Here is a 24,244-nt window from a genome sequence, read left to right on the forward strand (position 1 = left end):
AATAAAGTAATAAAACCACTAGTAAACCAGTAGGCGGCGCCTGGCCTGCTGTTCAGTGAGTGGCCTGACTGCAAGCACCCAAAATTATTATTATTATTATTTTTTTTAATTTGCGATTATCGATTCTGGAATAAAAGATCGATCCAAAAAATCGTGACATTAAAATCGCGATACTTAGGTGAATCGATTTTTTCCCCCACCCCTAGAGGCTATGCATTACAACGGCACATGTAACTGTCTTTCACTCTGCTTTGCGTCAAATAGTGAATACTTTTTGAGGACTTGTTTAGGACAATAGGACAATACAATTTGGTTGTATTTGGTACAATTTTCACTAAAGCTGTGTTCACACCGAGATATTTATTTTTCGCTCTGTCGCTTGATTCAACCCTTTGGAATCGCTCTGTCGCTCTGTTTAAATCGCTCATCAACAGGCACACGAAATGACGGACATGTGGGGGATATAACGTTACGCAATGTCATGCTGTTTGTCCACTACGAGCCACCGTCATTGTTTACAAGCTAAGCCTATCAGCGTGCTCCTAATGCGAGCTGCATACCGGTAGTACAGACTTCACTTCATGTCAGCTGTCAGCCTGTCAATGCAGTTTGTTGCCACACAATAAACCAGCGGTTTGTTCCAAGCCAGAGTGATCCTTGACTCGCTCTCACACGGCAGCCAATCAGTGTTGAACAGCGAGCGACTGATGCCAGCGTATTTTCGCTCGAGTTGGGATATTTCATCTTGAGCGACGAGCGTATTTTCTCCCTGTCGCTCTGTCTCTGCCGCTCGGACGCCCAGCGATTATTCTCCCAGGCGAATATACGCTCAATCGCTCGTTTGCATTGACTTTGTATGTAAACTCGACGCCAGCGACAAACTTTAATAGGTCGGTGTGAATGCACCTTTAGGTGAAATACACACGTTTGGTGTAGGGGTGTGCCACCTTAGGCACCTCACGATTCGATTCGATTACGATTAAGGGTGCTACGATTCGATTATTAAACGATTATTACGATTAATCACGATTTTCGATGCATCTTTTTCACCAAACAGGATTTTTTTTAAGCAAGGTATATTTGTCAGTATCCATTAATTAAAGTAAACAAACAAATGTACCTCCATTATCTTCAGTTGCGACTGAAGTCCACGCATCACATGTTACAGCCACCCTGCATGCTTTCTTCAGTGATTCCAGTTTCCAGTACTTCGGTTTTGGTCTCGTTTTACAGTTAAGGAACTGCTTTCCGGGCGAAATACCGTATTTTTTGCAAATAAAGCAACAAAAAAAAAGCAAAAAAAAAAAAAAAATTGCAATTTTTTGCAAATCGATAATCGAACATTGTGAATCGATTTTAATCGTCGCGTGACTCATCGCGATGCATCTAAAAAACGATTAATCGGCACACCCCTAGTTTGGTGTGCACGGCCACTTAGGCACCAGCGACCTACTTCAACATGAGACCGTCATACACATGAATATTAACATGTATGATGTGTATAACGTTAAAATATTCATGTATCTACAGTAGAAACATGATATGCAACTTATTTTGGTTTAGAAATGTTACATTTCCATGGATTCCAGAAACGTACAATGCCGACATTTTAGTCTGGCGACTGGGCTGTACAACTCCATCTGAACAGTCGTAAACTCTGCCCATCTGTTAGTTGCAAATAATATCTGACCCAGGGTCTGTGCACACATCGTGCTTGCAGCTCCACTGCAGCCTCCTGGGTCTCCACCCTCTTCTGAGACGTGATGTTTGTCTCTTATTTTGTTAACCTCGCTCGCAATTAACCCCATGCTGCGTGCCAGCCACACATGGGCCTATGCGAGTGCCTGGCGCAGTGTGAATCGCCGCATTGTGTCATCTGTCCTGTGAAGAAAAGGCGTTGGGGGGGGGGGGGGGGGGAGAGAGCTAGCAGTTTTTTTGGGGGTCCGCTATTCTCAGCAGTGTACCCCCGGGGGCGATGACAGCCGTGCAGGGTGGAGTTTGTTTCTGGGAGGGGGATCCCATCGTGACAGGTTCTTTTGTTGGGGGGTGTAGGTGAGGGCTGGTTTTGTGGGGGCCATTAGGAGCACTGGCGATGGCGTGAGTCGCCACCGACGCGGGGCTGGGGGGGGGGGGGGGGGGTGGTCATTGTACGCACTCCATTCTGTCTCCACACTCCGCTACTGCTCAATGGGTGGATTAAAGAATACTCCTGAGTCTTAATCTTTGAACTGCAGAGACACACGCAGGATTGAACTGAGTCGGCCAGAGTGGGATCCCGTGCGGCTTGTGTGTTTTCGCTAAACGCACCGTTCACGACGGCAGCTAAGTGCTACGCTAGCATGTGTAGGTCTCATTTGCATGGCTGAACACAGTGTAATAATAATACATACTGTAAGGGAAGCTCCTGTTTGAGCTGTTTTCACCCTGTTTTTCCCGCCATCATGAGAGAAAAAGGTCAGTTTCTGGTGTGGGGGGGCAGATGGGGGGGGGGGGGGATGGTGTGGGGGGGGGGGGAGGATGGAGGATGGTGTGGGGGGGGGGGGGGGCAGATGGAGGGGGGGGGGGGGGGTTGTGGGGGGGGGGATCCTTGATTTCTTTACAGTTCTCCAAGTTCACCAACTCCAGCAAATGTGCAACAAGCCAACAGGCCTTTTATTGCAAATCTAATTCATTTCTCTAGACAACTGTGAAATTTACCATTGACATTAGAATCATTACCCCAAGGCTAACGAAACCATGATCTCACTTAATAAATGATCTCTAACAAGGAGCTCTCTCTCTCTCCCATTGTGTTAATGGCAGGGGCAGCTGTTAACACCACACAGTAACAACCACACTGCTAACACTGACTCTGGCTCTCTCTCTCTCTCTCTCTCTCTTTCTCTCTCTCTCTCTCTCTCCCAGCCCTTCTGCTTTCATTTGGCTGCTGGGTGGCTATCCCTCTCCAGCCCTCAGACCTGCATTACAGCCCTCAGACCTGCATTACACCCCTCAGACTCTGCATTACACCCCTCAGACCTGCATTATACCCCTCAGACCTGCATTACACCCCTCAGACCTGCATTACACCCCTCAGACCTGCATGACACCTCTCAGACCTGCATTACACCCCTCAGACCTGCATTACACCCCTCAGACCTGCATGACACCCCTCAGACCTGCATTACACCCCTCAGACCTGCATTACACCCCTCAGACCTGCATGATACCCCTCAGACTCTGCATTACACCCCTCAGACCTGCATTACACCCCTCAGACCTGCATGACACCTCTCAGACCTGCATGACACCCCTCAGACTCTGCATTACACCCCTCAGACCTGCATTACACCCCTCAGACCTGCATGACACCTCTCAGACCTGCATGACACCCCTCAGACTCTGCATTATACCCCTCAGACCTGCATTACACCCCTCAGACCTGCATTACACCCCTCAGACCTGCATTACACCTCTCAGACCTGCATGACACCCCTCAGACTCTGCATTACACCCCTCAAACCCTGCATAACACCCCTCAGACTCTGCATTACACCCCTCAGACCTGCATTACACCCCTCAGACCTGCCCCTCAGACCTGCATTACACCCCTCAGACTCTGCATTACACCCCTCAGACTCTGCATTACACCCCTCAGACTCTGCATTACACCCCTCAGACTCTGCATTACACCTCTCAGACCTGCATTCCACCCCCCAGACCTGCATTATACCCCTCAGACTCTGCATTACACCCCTCAGACCCTGCATTACACCCCTCAGACCCTGCATTACACCCCTCAGACCTGCATTACACCCCTCAGACCCTGCATTACACCCCTCAGACTCTGCATTATGCAGTGGCATCATCCCTCAGACCCTGCATAACACCCCTCAGACCCTGCATTACACCCCTCAGACCTGCATTACACCCCTCAGACCCTGCATTACACCCCTCAGACTCTGCATTATGCAGTGGCATCATCCCTCAGACCCTGCATAACACCCCTCAGACCCTGCATTACACCCCTCAGACCTGCATTACACCCCTCAGACCCTGCATTACACCCCTCAGACCCTGCATTACACCCCTCAGACCCTGCATTACACCCCTCAGACCTGCATTACACCCCTCAGACCCTGCATTACACCCCTCAGACCCTGCATTACACCCCTCATTACACCCCTCAGACCCTGCATTACACCCCTCAGACCTGCATTACACCCCTCAGACCTGCATTACACCCCTCAGACCTGCATTATACCCCTCAGACCCTGCATTACACCCCTCAGACCCTGCATTACACCCCTCAGACCCTGCATTACAGCCCTCAGACCCTGCATTACACCCCTCAGACTCTGCATTATGCAGTGGCATCATTACAGCCTCCATCTCAGCAGGCTTCCGGCACCGTTTCTGGATTGTGCCGCAGAGCTTCCGGGTTGCTGGCCGACTCAGGCTCTAACACGATGGCTGGAAAGACAGATAAGCCGTTTTCACACATGCGTACCGGAAAATTACCTGTAAGTCAATATCGGACATTTCCCGGAATTTCCCTTCACACCTGAGCGCTCGCATGTGGGAATATAGCAGCGAAATTGCCTGTATGTTGGGGGGCGGGGCGGCACTGCAGAGCGGGTGGGGAGTGACGTGTGCACTTGGATGGGGAATCCTCCTTATTTTGGGGGTCGGCAAAACTCCGATGGCGAAATAAGTTTGCTTGTCACACAATAAATCACACTCGTTTGTCTTAAGAGGGCATGTATGTTGTATCATTCACATTCGCTAACCAGTCTTTGAACTGAAATATTTGAAGAAGTTGGGATCCATGTCTGAGAGAAATAGCCTGGCTGGTTCGATGTTTATCCGTTCACCTGCGTCGCGTTGAAGCACTTTTTACAGACTGGCTTCGTTTGATGTGTCCGGGCTTGCCTTCGCTGTCGGCAACGTAAGCAAAATACTTCCACATTTCGCTTCGTGCATTTGCTTTCTCAACAAGCGTTGGGCGGCTTGCAAGACTCTCAGAGCTGTCTGTGTCCCTGTCGGGCTGCTGACTGAAGGACTGGCCAGAGAGCGAGCAGGCAGCAGAGAGGGGAGAGGGGGAAATCGGCACGCCCACACATGAAGCTGACATACCGCTCTTATTATCACAAGATCATTTCGCCAGTTTGCTTTAATGTGCGCGAATGATTAGATTATGCCCGCTGGAACATTAAGCAATGTGTGTACACCTCGCCCATGAGAAGGACCGGCAAATGACTTGACACGTTTCACACTTGTGTCCCTTATCGCGGCATACCGCTCTTCTGACTGGCTCGAAACTGGTGAAATGTCCACAATGACGGGGTCGCGCTTATACCGGAAAACAACTTTCACACATGAAGGCATTAGACCGCTTTCCGGTCATTTAGCGGTAAAAAGCGCATGTGGGAAAACGGCTATAGAGAGAGAGACAGAGAGAGAGAGAAACAGAGACAGAGAGACAGAGAGAGAAAGAGAGAGAGAACACTGCAAAAAAATCTCTATCTTAACAAACCATTTAGTCTAATTAGTGAGTCCTAAAATGCCATGTGTTTTGATGATTTTACTCTTTTTTTGAAAAATGACACTCGATTCTACAAAATCGAGTGTAATTTTCTTGATAGTAGTGCAGTGATGTACCCTAACCTAACCTTAACCTCTTCTTCTAACCTGTTTCTACAGTAGACACTGGCACTCTTTTCTGTAAAAAGACTAGAACGACCGCAACGCGGACTTATGCCTCCGCCATTAGTTCATTCTTGAGTCCAAGTGGATGTTGGAGCCAAATTGGAAGAAATTGCATCAAGGCGTTTCTGTGCAGAATTGGATATTTGAGCCAAATGTGAAGAAATTTAGTCAATGTGTTACTGAGATATGGTGTTACCGAGTTTGAAAATGGCATTTGTTAGGCCACTGTGACCTTGACCTTTGACAACCAAAATGGAATCAGTTCATCCTTGAGCCTAAGTGAATGTTTAAGGCGAATCTGATGAAATTCCGTCCAGGCGTTCCTCAGATATCGCGTTAACAAGCTTGAAAATGGCGTTCGAGAGGTCACAGTGACCTTGACCTTTGACCTTTGACCACCAAAATCTAATCAGATCATCCTTGAGCCTAAGTGAATGTTTAAGGTGAATCTGATGAAATTCCGTCCAGGCATTCCTCAGATATCGCGTTAACAAGCTTGAAAATGGCGTTCGAGAGGTCACAGTGACCTTGACCTTTGACCTTTGACCACCAAAATCTAATCAGATCATCCTTGAGCCTAAGTGAATGTTTAAGGCGAATCTGATGAAATTCCGTCCAGGCGTTCCTCAGATATCGCGTTAACAAGCTTGAAAATGGCATTCGAGAGGTCACAGTGACCTTGACCTTTGACCTTTGACCACCAAAATCTAATCAGATCATCCTTGAGCCTAAGTGAATGTTTAAGGCGAATCTGATGAAATTCCGTCCAGGCGTTCCTCAGATATCGCGTTAACAAGCTTGAAAATGGCGTTCGAGAGGTCACAGTGACCTTGACCTTTGACCACCAAAATCTAATCAGATCATCCTTGAGCCTAAGTGAATGTTTAAGGCGAATCTGATGAAATTCCGTCCAGGCGTTCCTCAGATATCGCGTTAACAAGCTTGAAAATGGCGTTCGAGAGGTCACAGTGACCTTGACCTTTGACCTTTGACCACCAAAATCTAATCAGATCATCCTTGAGCCTAAGTGAATGTTTAAGGCGAATCTGATGAAATTCCGTGCAGGCGTTCCTCAGATATCGCGTTAACAAGCTTGAAAATGGCGTTCGAGAGGTCACAGTGACCTTGACCTTTGACCTTTGACCACCAAAATCTAATCAGATCATCTTTGAGCCTAAGTGAATGTTTAAGGCGAATCTGATGAAATTCCGTCCAGGCGTTCCTCAGATATCGCGTTAACAAGCTTGAAAATGGCGTTCGAGAGGTCACAGTGACCTTGACCTTTGACCTTTGACCACCAAAATCTAATCAGATCATCCTTGAGCCTAAGTGAATGTTTAAGGCGAATCTGATGAAATTCCATCCAGGCGTTCCTCAGATATCGCGTTAACAAACATCCGTACGGACGTACGTACGGACATCCAGCCGTACGTACGTACGGACAACCCGGATCCATAATGCCTTCGGCCTGGCTTCGCCGGCGGAGGCATAAAAACAAAAAGTGAAATTGCATTGGAAGCAAGTGGAGTTATCTCACCTCATTGGTAGATCCCCCCCACCACCACCACTTGTTTGCAGAAAAATAAGATTTGAAGGCTTAATATGAGACAAAACAACTTGTTAGGATGGATGGACATTCTTTGCAGTGGAGAGAGAGAGGGGCGATGGCGAGCGAGCCATTGGGAACAGATGTGAGTGACAGCAGCTCTGAGAGAGAGAGAGAGAGAGAGAGAGAGAGAGAGAGATGGGGAGGGGGGGAAGACTAATGGTCTGGAAGAGAGTGTGACCCTCCAGCTGGGCCTGGCCATCAGTGATACTAAACAATGAGGAAGCTGTTCTAAGCAGAGAGGTCAGGGGTCAAGCCAGAGGACAGATCGCACAGCAACACGGAGCAACAGAGCGCACGCAGTCTCGGCCCTTAAACAAATGCTATTATAGACAATGAGGTGAAGCCGGTCACTTCCAAGAGACAAAGAAGAAGGTTGCCAACTGTAATCAAGCACTTTTATCCCCATCATCATCAATTTACATCATTTGAAAACAAAACCTATCAGAATGGCAGCGTTTTATTCCTATAGTCCCCCATAATTGTTTCCTGAAAAGTGAAATCCATTATTGAGACAGCGATGGCGGCAGGAGCGTTTGTCTATCTCCCAAACGACAAGTCATATTTTCTCATCGGCGGAAAATGGAATTGTTCAAATTGTGTTTGCGAGAGGGGCCCCCGTCTAGTGCGGGAAGCACATAATAGGATATTCCCATTTTTCCCTACTCAGAGTTCCAATTTATTGAAGTAACAGAGCAGAAAATGCACTGACAGCTGTAGCACTTTATTGCGAATTAGTATATACATTCTACAGCCCGCGAGAAAAGACAAGGCTCTTTGTATTTCCGTAATTGCCGCAGGCTGCAGGAGAAGGAAGGGGCAATGGCAGTCGAGCAATTACAAGCTAAAGATGACAGGCTATACTTTTAGCTTCACAGCCCATTTGATAAGCTGGGATGGAAGTTGGGAGGAGAAGGTCTGCTGTCACGTGTGGGAGAGAGCAGGTGTTAAACAATATGACTAATGCAGATGCCCTCATCGGTCAACGTTGTTGGTCATGGTGTTTGTCAGCTGTGTACAGCTTTGACTTTATTTTCCCATTCTCATCTCACTCTCTTCTCCACCAACAAGGAAGCAGCAAACCGTGACAGACAAAACGATCAATATCACGTGAAAAGGTGAGTGCAAACCTGCTACAAATGTGCTGAGAGGGCAGAAGGTGGGCGAGCAGGCCCAAGTCAATCTTCACTTAAAGTTGCTACATGTTGCACTTTAAAACACTCCGCCCATTTTCAACCAGCTTTGTATCATTAGAACATCAGTAGTATATCAGAAAACTGTAAACTCTTTTGAAGTCTGTCATTTAATTTGACAGTTATTGAGTGTTAAAGTGTGGACCAGTGACTCAATTAATAACTCATTAACTCAAATCAACTCTCAATAAGAGAGTTGATTTGAGTTAATGAGTTATTAATTTGAGTTAGTGTGGACCAGTGATGTCACTGGTCCACACTTTAACACTCAATAACTGTCAAATTAAATGACAGACTTCAAAACAGTTTACAGTTTTCTGATATACTACTGATGTTCTAATGATACAAAGCTGGTTGAAAATGGGCGGAGTGTTCCTTTAACAATAAATACTCAACATGTGGATGTTGAGAAATGAGTATAAGCACAGTGTATAAATGAGAGCATCACTGGAAAGACTGGCAGCCTCTACACTGCATGTGTATACCTTGTGTAAAGCCATTTGAAATGCCTTTGTGTGCAGAATGTGCTGGATCATTCAACGTGCCTTGCCTTTATGGAGGCAGTGTAGGACAACAGAGGAGAGGTCCCAGGCCTGCAGAGGTCCAGGAGGGTGGAGACCGTCACGGCCTGAGTGTCTATGGCCGTAGAGTCCCTCGGTGATTCCCCGGTGACTTCCAGCGTGTGAAACGGCAGAACACACAGTGCAGAACAGGCTGTTTTGGAGTCGTGGCTATTTGTCAGGGCTGATGTGCTGTTTGGTGTGCAGAGGTGTTGAGCTGTGAAGCGCCTGGGGCTTTGAGAATAAAGAAGGACTCTGGCTAGATGAACGGGCTGCTCTGCTCTGCACAGGTGAACTGCCCAAGGCCTTTGCGATCGCATGGAGAATTGATGTCAAGTGAGAGCGACTTCACAGGTTGGTCAAACACATGCAATGTGCATTGAAATGTATTCCAGCTTGAGTCAAACAATCTTTTGAAATCCTTTTCTTCTGTGATTGATTGATTTTGACTTGTGCGCTGGAACCAATTCAGCCGCCTCAGGGGTGCCAGCCACGCCCATCGGGTGTTCTCGGCAAAAATCAACCACATGATTAAACCAGAATGATGGCAATGAGGCTTTTCAATTTGCAGTGTTGTTTCGTAAAATCAAGCAATGCGTGATATATTCGCAATTGCCGCATTTACAGCGGGCCTTGTGGAGAGCTAGAAGCGCCACAGTCTTTCAACGCTGATGCATTATATGCTGTGCTAACCCTGGGGATGCTAACAAAGTGACGGCGAGTACTTAGGATGTAAAACGCACAAAGCTACAATGTAAACACTTGTCTTCCTTCATATTAGATTTTCCATCATCTTCATTGCTCCTTCTTTTGGCGAGGGGCACATCTCACACGCCGGCGTTTCAATTTGCAACGAGGCCGTTCCAAAGCACATGTTCATTTATTGTTGTTATTACTTTGTCATGTTGGATAAATTGATAACATGACACGACTTGTTTGCTGCCTTGTTGCGCCGGCAGTCTGATGATGAGGTCAAGTGCGTTAACGAATGACAAATGCGGGAGATGGGAGCGTCGCCATCCATTCATTCCACGTCTGTCCTTTCCTCTCTGAGAATTAAGACTATTACTCTGCCGGGGGTGAAGCACAGCGCCCGCTCTCCTCTGATCTCATTCACTTTTAAAAATGACTTACTGTTGGCAAGGAGGAGGATGACGAGAGAGGGCTGCATCCCAAAACTACCTCCTCCTCTACTCCTTATAACAATCAGATCATTCATTAAGGGGAATAGTGTCGCATTTTAATGGTTGTTGAACCAAAATATATAATGTATATATATAATATATAATATATAATATATATATATATATATATATCATAATATATATAAAATATATAATATGATGACAGCTTGCATCTTAATAGATGATGATTGCTCCCTTTAGAGGATAGCGATTAAATTGACATTCTCATCTAGGACACCGAAGTGGAGAAGGTGAACTTTCCTGCCCTTCTTCCTAATTGTTAACTTCAAGTTGCAGTGAAAACTTGTGGTCAAGTCCAGCTTAAAGGAATAGTTCACCCAAAAATGTAAATTCATCACCTCCTCCCCCTCATGCCAAAAGAAACACAGGTGAAGTTTGTCCATATAACACACAGGGAGGTTGCCAGCACAACTTTGCAGCAATCTTCTCCAAAACAACTGGAGTCAACACCTTTTGTTTGGGGCAAATTCCGCGTAGGCTACCAGTTGCACTGAGAACTACTGTAGGAATTTCCCAGTTCAAAGGTCAGGAACGACCCTATGACGTCACATGAACTGAGATTCCCACTTCGAAACTCTAGGGGAACCTCACCATACCCCAACGTCAAAATGCAAGATGGCAGCTCCCGCAGCAACAGTAGTGAAAGCTGTGGTAATACACTATTTATAGCACAGTCTTATTTGTGTCTCATTAAATCAATTGTACACACAGTACTGTACCGTGTTTGTACAGTATGCGCAAAATACAGCAGAATGCGTTGTGATGAACTGTTATTGCTACCAATGGCTAGCCTTACTAGAGCTAACCCTGGCTGGTTTTCCCTCAACTCGGGTGTGACGTCATTCAACTGGGATATTCCTGCTGTAGTTTCCAGTGCAACTGGAATGTGGCACAACTTCACATGTGTTTCAACCGGCATGGGTGAGTAGATGATATCACAATTTTCAATTTGGGGGTGAACCAATTCCTTTCATGGAAAAGGTGAGAGGTTCAGTTCTCAATGGGGCCATACTGTACATGCTAAAAATGTGTGCACTCATGGTACTTGTTAGGCACTTTGGATTAACAAGGGGAAACAATTCACAAAACAGACGTTACTGTATGTTTTCTGTTATGAGGGACATATTTAAGAAGGAAGAAGATGTCAGGAGAGGTGGCGTGTGAATCCAAAGAGGCCAGCAGGTCAAGAGAACTACTGCAACGTGTGGGAAATGCCTGTTCTACATTTGACTTCCAGATTTCTCCTAACGATGGTCATGTTCACGCAGGCTTGGCAGAGATTTAAAAGGAGGAAAGAGCAGAGGAGGCGGTGCAGCAGAAGCCTTGTCGAGGTCACGAGGGCTCGTGATAAAGGTTGCCGGGCTGCGACCCGGTGCAGCGAGCAACCGGGATCGGACGGGCCTCATCGGACAGAAATGTAAGTGTGTGACCCCGGAAAAGCCGAGCACATCTCCCAGTCCCAATTTACAGTGCGCTTTCTTCTTCTCCAAACGCACTATTTCTTGTTTCTCTCACTGGCTTTGCAGGCTGCTCTGAAAGGCAGTGTGCACTTCCAAATTACCAGAGTTCATGAGAAAGGTTGCTCGGCTAAGACCAGAGAACGGCGGCGCAGCCAGAACGGAACGGACATCTGGTCGAGAATGTGAATCTGTGACCCTGAGAAGAAAAGAAAAAAAGCTACAGATTTATTTGTCAAAATTTGCAGCGTGCTTTTTTTTTGAAAGGCCCTGATCTTATGATTTGATTTGTATTCCAGGAGCACAGTGAGAGTTGCACAATTTGCAGTGACCTCACAGTTTTCGCACTGCAGCGAGGAAGAATGTGTGAAGAATCAGCCTAAAAAAAGCTTATTGAAAAGGAACAAGATGCACTCAATACTAGAGCGCTTAAATAGCAGTGAGCGCCGGCGGCCCATAGACAATACATACCATACCTTCAGGCTGCAAACATATCTCCTGCACTCAGGGGACCACTATACTGTCAAAGAATCCCCATTATGTATTATCACAAAGTCAGACAGCAACATCTTCAAAACCAATGTGTCTGTGATGGGCTGAGAAAAAGCTGACAAGAGAGTGCTAAGCCCCCCCTCCCCCCTCCTCTCTAACCCCCCCCCCCCCCCCCCTCTCTTCCCTCCCCCATTTGAGTCACTTTGAAAACTTAGCAGATCCACCTTTTAACAATCCTATGGGGATGAATCAACCTTGCGCTCCTATCTAAGAGGGTACAACCACCACACCTAGAATTACAATGGAAGCACATCAAGGGATGGCCAAGCCTGACTGACAAGCGCTACCCCCCCCCCCCCCCCCCACACACACACACACACCCTCACACACACACCCACCCTCACACACACACCCACCCTCACACGCACACACGCACACACACACACACACACACACACACACACACATACACACACACACACACACACACAACCCTCCATAAAAGAGCACGGGTTTCCTTCATTTACATGGCAGGGCTTTGGACTAGCGGAGAGAAGCTAATCAGGGCTTTCCATGGTGCCATAGCAGGGGCTCCCACTAGTCTCCCCCCACCCCCTTCAGCACCCTCCCCCAGGAGGGCTGGGGGTGACATCCTCTTAGTGGCGGGCTGTGAGGAGAGTTTGCGCCCACCTGGCCTCACGGGACAGGTGGCGTGGGGACCGGGGCGGCGTGCGTCCGGGGGGCTGGTGTCCGTCGGGACATTGACCTCCTTCCCTCCCATTAATACAGCTTTAATTACACCGAGCTGACTGTTCCTGCCCCCCCCCGCCCCACACACTCATCCACCTCCATCCATCCCCCCATGCCTGTCTCTCCCTCTCCACGGGGGACCACTCCTTGCCTCCTCTCCATTAAGATTGAGAGAGAGCGAGGGGAGAGGAGCCTGCAGAGTCGACCACTTTCCACACATGCAGCGGGGAGCCAATACCATTTTCAGCTCCAAATGTCTTTTCACAGAGCGTTTTTTCTCTCTCCCATCGATGAAAAAAAAATGGAGCCACAAAGCAAATTAAAAATGATGTGTGTGTGTGTGTGTGTGTGTGTGTGTGTGTGTGTGTGTGTGTGTGTGTGTGTTTGAGCATGTGTGTAAGCGTTTGTGAGTGATATCATTCAAAAGTAAATCTATTTGTGTGTGCGTGTGGGGGGGGGGCTAGACTTGCTGATATTGTGCTTTTGACAAAACTTGAGGAAAACTCTGGTAATCCGAGATGTGCAGGCGTGAAATATCGGACCAGCCTGCTCAACTAGGCACTACAACTAACCATTATTTTCATTGTCGATTAGTTGTTTTGTATATAAAATGTCAGAAAATGGCGGAAAATGGAGATCAATGTTTCCCAACTTCCAAGATGACGTCCTCATCGTGTTTTGTCCACAAGCCAAAGGTATTCATAGTTTACTGCCATAGAGTAGTAATGAAATCAGAAAATATTCAAATTTAAAAAGCTGGAATCAGATCATTTTGACTTTTTCTTTTAAGAAATTACTCAAACCGATTAATCAATTATCAAAATAGTTGGGGATTAATTTAATAGTTGACAACTAATGGATTCATCAATGCAGCTCTAGTCACAACATTAGGGATTGCAAAGGAAAGATAGGAATGTTATCAACTCTTCCTCCGAGATCTTCTAGCCCTGTTTTGATATTTTGTGTTGTCAGGGAGGACGAGCTGATAACGCTGCGATCTCCCCTTCGTCAATGTGGTAACGAGCCACTTCTCTAATATACAGTATAGTTGCATGACACGACTCTATTAGTCTGTGGCGATACTTCAATGCACTACAACTCAGGAGCCCGCGGGTCTTTCTCCCTCCAACAACCAAATGTTATCAGCCAATTCCAGCGAGGGACGATTGATTGATGTTTCCTTGGATAATAAAGTACAGTATCGCTAACACGTGTAAAGTGTTCCCCAAGCGCCACCTCTGTCTCCTTGATTAATGCCCATTTAATTAAGCCGCGCACTAATTAAGCAATAAATAATGACAAGGTGTGCATTTATGCAAAGATAATAGCAAACCTTGGGTGAAGTGATACCCTGGAGAAGTTACTCAAATGGATCGTTCCTTTGGACAACAATGGATTGAGTTTAAATTAATCTAGTGAGAATGTTTGACCATTGTTATGCAGTGCATTAAACATGTGTGATAATCATCACAATTCCTATTTGGCCCGAGTATATTTAGAAAGATAATTAATATGCTAATAACCATAATATAATAATAATATAATAATCACCATATGAAACAGGCAAAGAACGAATTGTTGCATTGTGTTGCTCTTTCCCCCCTTTTTTTGTTCACATTTCCCCCCCCCGTTCTCTCCCCAATTGTACTTGTCGCAGTTGTTGCTCCACCTCCTCTGCCAATCTGGGGAGAGTTGTAGACTAGAGTAGCACATGCTTCCTCTGATACATGTGCAGTCGCCAGCCGCTTCTTTTCACCTGACAGCGAGGGGTTCCACCGGCAGGACTTAGAGTATGGTAGGAACACGCCAGCCCAACCCCCCCCCCGCCCCAAAAAAAATGTCCCCCAACTGACTAGAGGAGGCAGTAGAGCAGTGACCAGGACACGTACCCTTAACCCGGCTTCCCACCCGCAGACACGGCCAATTGTGCCCACATGGAGGCCTGACCAAGACAGAGGTAACACGGGGGGAACCTGCGACCCTCGTTTTGGCAGGCAGGGAATCTATACCGCTGCACTACCCGGACGACCTTGCTTTCAGTTTTGATTGAAATATCCTTTTCAAACGTCCGCTCTGAAAGTCATTTGCAACTATCTGCAACCCAACCGCAACCCAACACAGCAACTATCTCAGCGACACCATATCGTAGCCCCGCAATATAGGTCAATAAATGCATCAATATTTCAGAGAGTAAGTTGTGGTCGTCAAACGCGGGGACACGCAATGGGCCCATTAATCAAATCACAGCCTACTGTCCCGCACTCCACAACCTGAGCCCCGCAGCACAAATACCAATTTCCTCTTGGTTAGCGTCAGCAGCAGCGGCAGCAGTCTGGGAGCAGCGAGTCAGCTGCTCGCTAACATCCCCGCGCCCGTTTTCTGATCATGCGGTCACACGCCTATTTGCTGTAAATATGCTTCGCCTGCCGCTCCCCGTGTCAAACGTCTGTGCGTACAGACTCCTGATATGTGTATAAGAGGAGCGTTATTTACACTGATTAATGGGCCCGGGCTTTGGCAGGGTGTAAGCTGCTCGCGTCCAGACAGCACTGACAAATAAATCTATCAATCATAAGCGGGGTTTTCTAATCCCCGAGCCATCAGACAGAGTTGCAACCTAAACACTTTGTCACAGAGCGAGCGTAAACACTCACTTAAGCGTATGGTGAACACAGCACTTTAAACAGCTTGAAACACATGGAGAAGAGGAGGCATATAAACACATGAAGAAGAGGAGGCATGTTCATGTTGAGAATGGTAACCTACAGCCTTTTGTTGTGTTACACTAGAAAGGCCACGGGATTTCGGCGGGTCTAAGAATAGGTCAACAAGCCGTCAGTCCAAGCGGATAAAATACAGTTAACACAATACAGCTAACAACACCGGTTTGTATAGAAAGTGGGTTCAGGAGGGATCTTTGAAAGCTGACATCTAGTGATCTTAAAGTAAGTGTGGACGGCCCCTTATAGTGAACTTGGTAGGCGGGTACCTTGAGCCCCAGCAGTGTCTGGTAGCCAGTGGGTCGTGCTGTGCAGTGAGTCACCCTCACTCCCTGACGCCTTAAGAGACACTCTAGTGACATGCTGGAGTCCATAGGTTTTAGCCTCCTTGCTAGAGTGTCCGCCTCCCATGCTGAAGGTTCCCGGTTCGATCCCCAGCTACAGGGAGACGACACAAGGCAGGAGACAACAGCAATGCTCTACCTATTGAGTTACAATGAAGACCACACACTATCACAAAAATCCCCTAATAAACCCATCGACACTGTATAAGTGTTTGCCTTGATAGCATTTCAAAATGAAAATATGAGGTCAAAAATGTGCAAAAACGTTCATTGATGACCCATGTTATTTAGCTGCATCAGAGAGGGGAAAAAGTATGCATAGTCTATGATGTGAATGCATGACACTCTATTAGATTCTCTGGAAACAAGATGTAGGTCCACACCAGCAGCAGTATATCCCATCAGTTTATGGCTCTATTTAACCCTGAGTGTTTGCAGGATGAGTTAAGGTGCACGGGCACAATACTAAGTAGAGACATCAATCGCCAGCCACAGTCCTCATGGGTCCATCAGTTCCAATGTAACAGCATGGCAGTCTATTGCAGAACAAGCCCCTGGTTGCTCTCAACCATCTGTGACTGAAAACAAAGACTGTGATCACATTAACGCCATACAGGAAAGAGAAGAGAACCATATCAAACCATACTGTGGCACTTCCCAGAATCTGCTCAGGGTGACTTCAATAAACCTAGAAGTCCCTTTTAATTAAACATTTGGCAGCAGAAATTCAATTAAGGCAATAATAACCAATTCCCAGAGATCACTAATACATGTTAGACTCAGATAGGAAATTTGCTTGATATCCAGTGTCAATTGCAATTATTTCGCGCTCTCCCTTTTTAGCTGCTTTGCTCGATTACGCAATTGCTATTTTTCAAAACAGAGGCAGCCTGCGTCTCTCAGGTGGCGCCAGGCAATATTCTATTTTCTTCCTCCCTCCAAGAATGCAAATTAATAGTTGTCATCTAGTTGCGGGGCCGTTGTGGGGACAGCAGCACCAACACTCAGTCCCACATGGAACTCAGAGTAAGTAACGCTAAGGGAAACTAATAAGATCTTGCAGGAGGAGGGGAAAAGCAAAAAAAAAAAAAAAAAACGATGATTATCTTTAATCACTAACCTGCCTCTAGTGGCGCCACCGCATTATTCCAGCACCTTCATTCCTTATAGAAATATCTATCACACACAATAGCAGGCCGATGAAAAGAAGCAGCGGCGGCGATGGGAGCGGAATGCCAATGGCCTCATTACTTGTCATAGCACATTGTAACTGGAAATTGCTTCTTTCAGGTTTTGTTTGCTCAGGCAATTACAATAAACTCTGGGCTTTGACACGTTGTTTGCACAGATGTAGCGCATTAATAAACATGAGCTCTAATCTGAATTATTGAACTGCTCGCTGTAATTCTGACAATGGATTTGGAGGCTCTGACGGATGTGGGGACGGGAGGAGAAGAGGGGACGGCCCGGGAGCCCCGGGACAGTGCATCCCCCCCCCCCCCCCCCCCATCAGAGGGGACGGCCCGGGAGCCCCGGGACAGTGCCCCCCCCCCCCCCCCCGTCAGCGTGGCCTCATCACCTGAGAAATCCTCCCAATTCAATGTGGAGAGAGGAGGTGGCCCTGTCGCTATTCCCAAACTCGCTTCAACATGGCCGCGGGACCAAGGAGCCTTCCGCTGCCAGCTAGCTGCCACAATGCGCCCACACTCACCACACTCGCCACACTGACATTTGCTAAGAAAACGGATAACACACGAGACAAATATGGAGGAAGCTGTGTGTGGACAGGGAGGTGTAGTCTCCGAACACTGGGGAAAACATCTTCCCAAAACAGCAGCTCATTCAAAAATGTATAGATATTTCAAGCAAGCCTTCTTATTCTGGAGACGTATATACCCAGCACCGCTGCTTGCCATTTGGGTGCCCTAAGCATAATTGCTTCGTGGTGCCCCCCTCCTCCCAGAGAAAAACACACAAATGCAATCTTGGCCCATGCCCAGATTCATTCATACTTCTCTCTGTCCAATCCAAGCCATCTCCTTCCCTTGCTTTTGTCACTGAACCAATCATCTAAAGCGGTTGAGAGTATTTCAAGTTCTCGTCTCTTACTGTGGTTTCGCTACTCACCGATATGTTGTCACTCTGCAGATCTGCCATTCCCGTGTACGAGTTGTTTTGCCTCGCCTCCTCTGCAGAAACGACTGTGGAAAAGAGTGGAACACTACTGTCAAACAAACGTTAATATCTTATAATATGTCAATATTGATACTTTGCATCACTTATATTTTGGCAGAAGTAGGTTTGGTGTATACTATGATCCCATTGGTTGGGGATGGTTTGAACAGTCTAGGGAGCTGGGACAATGACCAAATAAGGCAATCAGGGTCTACAGAGCCATGTTCTCTTTCAACTCTCATAACCTCACGTTCAGAGCAGTCTAAATCCTGCCTTTTTTGCTAGTGGGGATAATTTTCACATAATGTTTAGCGAATTAGCCTATTTAAAAGTTTGGCCACATTTAATATGAACATCCAACATTGTAACAGTATATATATATATATATATATATATATATATATATATATATATATATATATATATATATATATATATATATATATAGAAAAGCCTAATAGGCCCCCAAGCCTAATAGGCCCCCTTTAAGGGACAAATGTTTCAAAAATCTGCGCTGTATGTTTCATTATGCAGTCTGGGCCATGCATTTTGCATATGTACATGTCCATAATGCACTTGAACAGATGTACCGGCAACGTCGACATCTCATCCTCCAAAAGCTGCTTGTGCTTTTTCCTTCCCTTCAAAGTTTCCCCCCAAAACGCTGGGGAGCCCGACGCTTCCCGGGCCGACGTGCAGGGGGAATATCTACAAGAAGAATGCCGGAATAGCATTTTTTTTGTCCTCCCCTTTTTCGGAGGAATCTTAAGATGTTCAAAAGGCATAGCAGAGGGAGGGCCTGGCCATTCTGAGGAATCAAAAAGACTATGCCGGACTTTGATCACCTGCATCTCATTCAATGCAAAAATTACCGCGTCGGGGTCCTTGGCTCCTCGACATGCGAGCAAGATGGAAGCTTATTATACTGTACACGAGGCAGAGAGTGAAATGAAAGAGCTCTTTTGTCAGTGCTTTGATTACAGTAAGGCATTGTGACTGTTAAGCAGACTAGCAGCAATTACGAGGAGAGCCCAGAAGCCGACAGAGAGGTTAGGAGGAAGAGGGATATAGACAGACAAAGAGCCAGCGGAGAGGGAGAAAGGTGGGGAAAGAGAGGGAGGAAAAGTGATAGAATGGACTGACAAAGCCAACAAATTGTCACTCCCACCTCATCAAATACTGACCAGTTTGGTCAGGAGGACCCCCCCTGGTGTCAGCCTTTTTCCTCATTTTTCAACACCACAAGACCCGAGCCAACAACTTGTGTTACGGTTAGTTAGGCAACTAAAACAACTTGTGTTACGCTTAGTTAGGCAACTAAAACAACTTGTGTTACGCTTAGTTAGGCAACTAAAACAACTTGTGTTACGGTTAGTTAGGCAACTAAAACAACTTGTGTTACGCTTAGTTAGGCAACTAAAACAACTTGTGTTACGCTTAGTTAGGCAACTAAAACAACTTGTGTTACGGTTAGTTAGGCAACTAAAACAACTTGTGTTACGGTTAGTTAGGCAACTAAAACAACTTGTGTTACGGTTAGTTAGGCAACTAAAACAACTTGTGTTACGCTTAGTTAGGCAACTAAAACAACTTGTGTTACGGTTAGTTAGGCAACTAAAACAACTTGTGCTACGGTTAGTTAGGCAACTAAAACAACTTGTGCTACGGTTAGTTAGGCAACTAAAACAACTTGTGTTACGGTTAGTTAGGCAACTAAAACAACTTGTGTTACGGTTAGTTAGGCAACTAAAACAACTTGTGTTACGGTTAGTTAGGCAACTAAAACAACTTGTGTTACGGTTAGTTAGGCAACTAAAACAACTTGTGTTACGGTTAGTTAGGCAACTAAAACAACTTGTGCTACGGTTAGTTAGGCAACTAAAACAACTTGTGTTACGGTTAGTTAGGCAACTAAAACAAATTGTGTTACGGTTAGTTAGGCAACTAAAACAACTTAGTTAAGGTTTGAGAAATGTGTGTTAGGCTTAAATAAGAGAAACGTTAAATGTGGCTGACGGTTGAAATGTACTTAAAACGCTGGGGATCGAACCCCGGGCATCGGCACTGATGGCAAATGTATACGCCCGTCCACCACCCTGCCCACAATGCCCTTACTGTCCTGCCAGTGTTTGATTTCATTGTCACACTCTTGTAGCGTCAATTTCACATGTATGGGAGTGACAGGCCGGGGTACCCAGTGTGTTAAAGAGTGATGCCATGGGGTCCTGACCAAACGTTTTCTGATGAGTTAAGAGTGAAAACAGCCAGACCCCCCCCCCCTCACAGCCAGACGCTCATCTTCTTTACTTCAAATTGGCTAAGTGGGTGGGCATTGTCTGTGGCAGCGGTGTCTGTCACAATTCATCAGTGATGTCATCAGTGATGTCACTTGAGCAATTGTGATGTCATCAGTGATGTCATCAGTCTAGAGTAAATAAGGACGAGAATGGCATAAGAGTGATGGCGCAAAAACGGAAATGTCAGTGAAACACTTGTATTGCAACTTAAAGCACAGTTATGTTTGCTGGTTATTTTGTAGCCTTTGATTCCATACGACAAGGCAGGCAGTATTAGATGAGAAGTATTACCACTTATGTGTTGAGGCCTCCCACCCCCTCCTCATCCCCCCATGCAATAAATATTGACAAAGAACGCGAGCCATCGCCCCGTCACAGCTTGTTAAAAGCAAAGTTTATCGTGTGTTTGCCGTGTGTGTGATGTGTGTGTACAGTATGTGTGTGTGTGTGTGTGTATTTGCATATCACTGTTTACTCCAGAAGTTACTGTGAAGCGCTCGTTTCTCCTTGGGGAGAGCTGCTTGGCAAACACCTCGGAGTAAACAAGGCAACCGGTGACAATATGCTAATCGACCGATTCATTATATTCCCCGCCAACAAGCTCCGCCTCGCAGAAGACATCTCCAACATCTCCATCACACCTCGCATTTACCATCCAGCACTGCTCCACCCCTCCCGCCACCATCTGATTAATATCTCATCAAGCGCTCCACTTTCCCTCTGAACGGCACATCAGTCATGTGGCTGAACGATGCCTCTCGTCTGACAGCGTCAATCTTATGAGATTGCGCCGGGGTGATATTCTTGAAAATGGCCGCCAGATAAAGTTGTTCACCTCAAAGTGTTTCGCAGATGGATGCCGGGCCTGTCAGAGGTGCCCTCAGAAAGAGGGATGGTCCCACAGAAACTGTACCATCCAGGCGTCTGGGTAGTGTAGCAGTAGATTCCCTACCTACCAACAAGAGGGTCGCAGGTTCGAGCCCCCGTGTTACCTCCGGCTTGGTCAGGCGTCCATCCAGGCCCTGTCTGCAGGTGGGAAGCCGGATTAAGGGTACTGTATGTGTCCTGGTCGCTGAACTAGTGCCTCCTCTGATCGGCCAGCTCGGGGGGGTCTGGGGGAAATAGCGTGATCCTCCCACATGCTGCATCCTGCCGGTGAAATTCCTCGCTGCCGGGTGAAAAGAAGTGGTGGGCGACTGCACATGTATCGGAGGAAGAATGTGCTCGTTTGCAACTCGTGAGACGTGCTTGTTGATGAAGATGCTGGAGAAGCTGCAGGCAGGCAGGCTCCTCCTCCAGCTGCACTGTAACAGTCAATAACGTGCAGATGAGCCCAGACAAAGGAACAGGAGGGTAGAATGCAATAAGCTTCCGTGTTAATTGAATTGGACAATGGATTGGATTTATTAACTCCACCAATATTTACTTTGTTGCCAGTGGCCTCAACTCATTACTCTCCTATGGATTTTTCCTCCTACATGTTTACCATTGTAAGTTAATAAGAGCATTAGAACATATTGGGCTGCGTGGCTCACATTTCCACAAGCTACTGTCCACAGAAAAAAAAGCGCATAGTGATCTACTGAGAGGGGGTAAAAGTCTTGACATAGATGCATATTTGTGTATTGATTTACCAATAGAAAGATATATATTGTACGACGATATATATTGTACGTGTACGAATGGATGTGTGACTAAGCTTAGCGTGCATTGCCCAGCAATATTTGTACATCCAAATGACTCGAAAATTATTTTCATTTCACTAAATAGTCGACTGTGAAAGTAAGATTTTTTTAACATACAAGTCTGTCAGGATACAGTCAGGATTGCCTTTTGGGAGGGTCTGGTGAGACGAAGGAGGAGCGCGGCCTGGATTAACCCACAGAGCCTTAGCCCTCCATGCATCGAAGGGTCTTTCAATGCTGCGGTGTAGCACTAGCTCTATTGCAGCGGATTGGGCATGATCAACCCTTCCGCGGGCAACGCTGCAGACAGAGTAGGAAGGCTGATCCGTGAGCGGCTGCTTCCAGGACGCGGGTCGGGGTCTTAATCGGCCTCGGCTGGGTCTACTGGGCGAGGGTGTATGATGTTGGATAGACCCGAAACACCTTACGACCCCAGTTAACATCACTGATAACGCGTCCGAGCGCATGCTGTAGCATTGTATTTTGAATCGTTTGTAACAATAAAAAGAAAACAGCATGCTGTTTAGATATTAGGGTTTACAGATGCTCTTTGCAACTCTGACTGGGCTGAAGTTTTCTAATATTGTAGCTGATATTAAAAGTAAATTATACCAACAATAGCATTCAATCATCTTTTAGAGAGTGAGAGGAGAGGAGAAACTCACATTTTGCATAAATTGAAAGCCGCAGCCTCGTCGCTCACTCAAAGGTTTCAATTCTCGTGCTGACTCTTGTGGGAGCGGTGGAGTCAGGAGTGCCTCTGAGCTTTGTATTCTCGTGCTGACTCTTGTGGGAGCGCTGGAGTCAGGAGTGCCTCTGAGCTTTGTATTCTCGTGCTGACTCTTGTGGGAGCGCTGGAGTCAGGAGTGCCTCTGAGCTTTGTATTCTCGTGCTGACTCTTGTGGGAGCGCTGGAGTCAGGAGTGCCTCTGAGCTTTGTATTCTCGTGCTGACTCTTGTGGGAGCGCTGGAGTCAGGAGTGCCTCTGAGCTTTGTATTCTCGTGCTGACTCTTGTGGGAGCGCTGGAGTCAGGAGTGCCTCTGAGCTTTGTATTCTCGTGCTGACTCTTGTGGGAGCGCTGGAGTCAGGAGTGCCTCTGAGCTTTGTATTCTCGTGCTGACTCTTGTGGGAGCGCTGGAGTCAGGAGTGCCTCTGAGCTTTGTATATTGGGCTTCTTGAATTTCATACCATTTTCCAAATTGCACGGCTGTGTTGCACATTTTAGTTAAAAACTTGCTGATTGGCAAAGTAGTTCCCGCCCCCCTTGCTCGCACAACACCCATCTTCGAACGTGGTTTTCATTGTGATGTAAAGTACACACCTGCTTTAAGTTTTGTGATTGCATCTTGCATGGTTGTGATGCTATCACATTTACAAAATCTGTCCACAGACATGTAAACACAGACATGTAAACACAGACATGTAAACACAGACATGTAAACACAGACATGTAAACACAGACGCAGACTCACAAGGTGAAAACAATAGCCACACACTGCCACAGCTAGTAATGACCTGATGGTTGTATTTGCAAATATGGAGAATGCAGTTATCAGTTTGTTATTCAAGGGCTTAAACTATCCTGTAAAAAGCACCACAGTTTATTTTCATTCTTTGCTATCATTTATTTAGTAGAAGGAGGTGTCACATTTGTCAAAAATGTGTATATCAGAACTGGCAATGGGCTGCTCCACTGAGCATTTGTATAATTATTAACCATTTTGGATTTTGTGTAGATTAAGAAAATAAATAAACAAATAAATAAAAGGCTTGGCTCATCATATTCCATAAAAGCAGATTTCCCAGTTATGAAGCGTTTCCAACTCCTGAGACACAACTCATAATTCATCAGAGCAGTGGGGTTATTTATTTCCCCTGGTTTTAATATGTTACAGGCGAGCGCCCGTGTGTCTTTCTGCCGTCGGAGCGTTACAACACAGGGGCCGGTGCTGTCGCGGGCCGCGCCGCGCCGTACGGCCCAGCCCATACCATACCTGTGGTGCCTTTCATGCTTCAGGGCCCTCTAATTTCAATGGGATGTTGCACATATTTCATGGACACATCCCTGCAGG

The sequence above is a fragment of the Poromitra crassiceps genome (assembly GCF_964638095.1).
Source record: "Poromitra crassiceps genome assembly, chromosome: 3".
Classification (NCBI taxonomy): Eukaryota; Metazoa; Chordata; class Actinopteri; order Beryciformes; family Melamphaidae; genus Poromitra; species Poromitra crassiceps.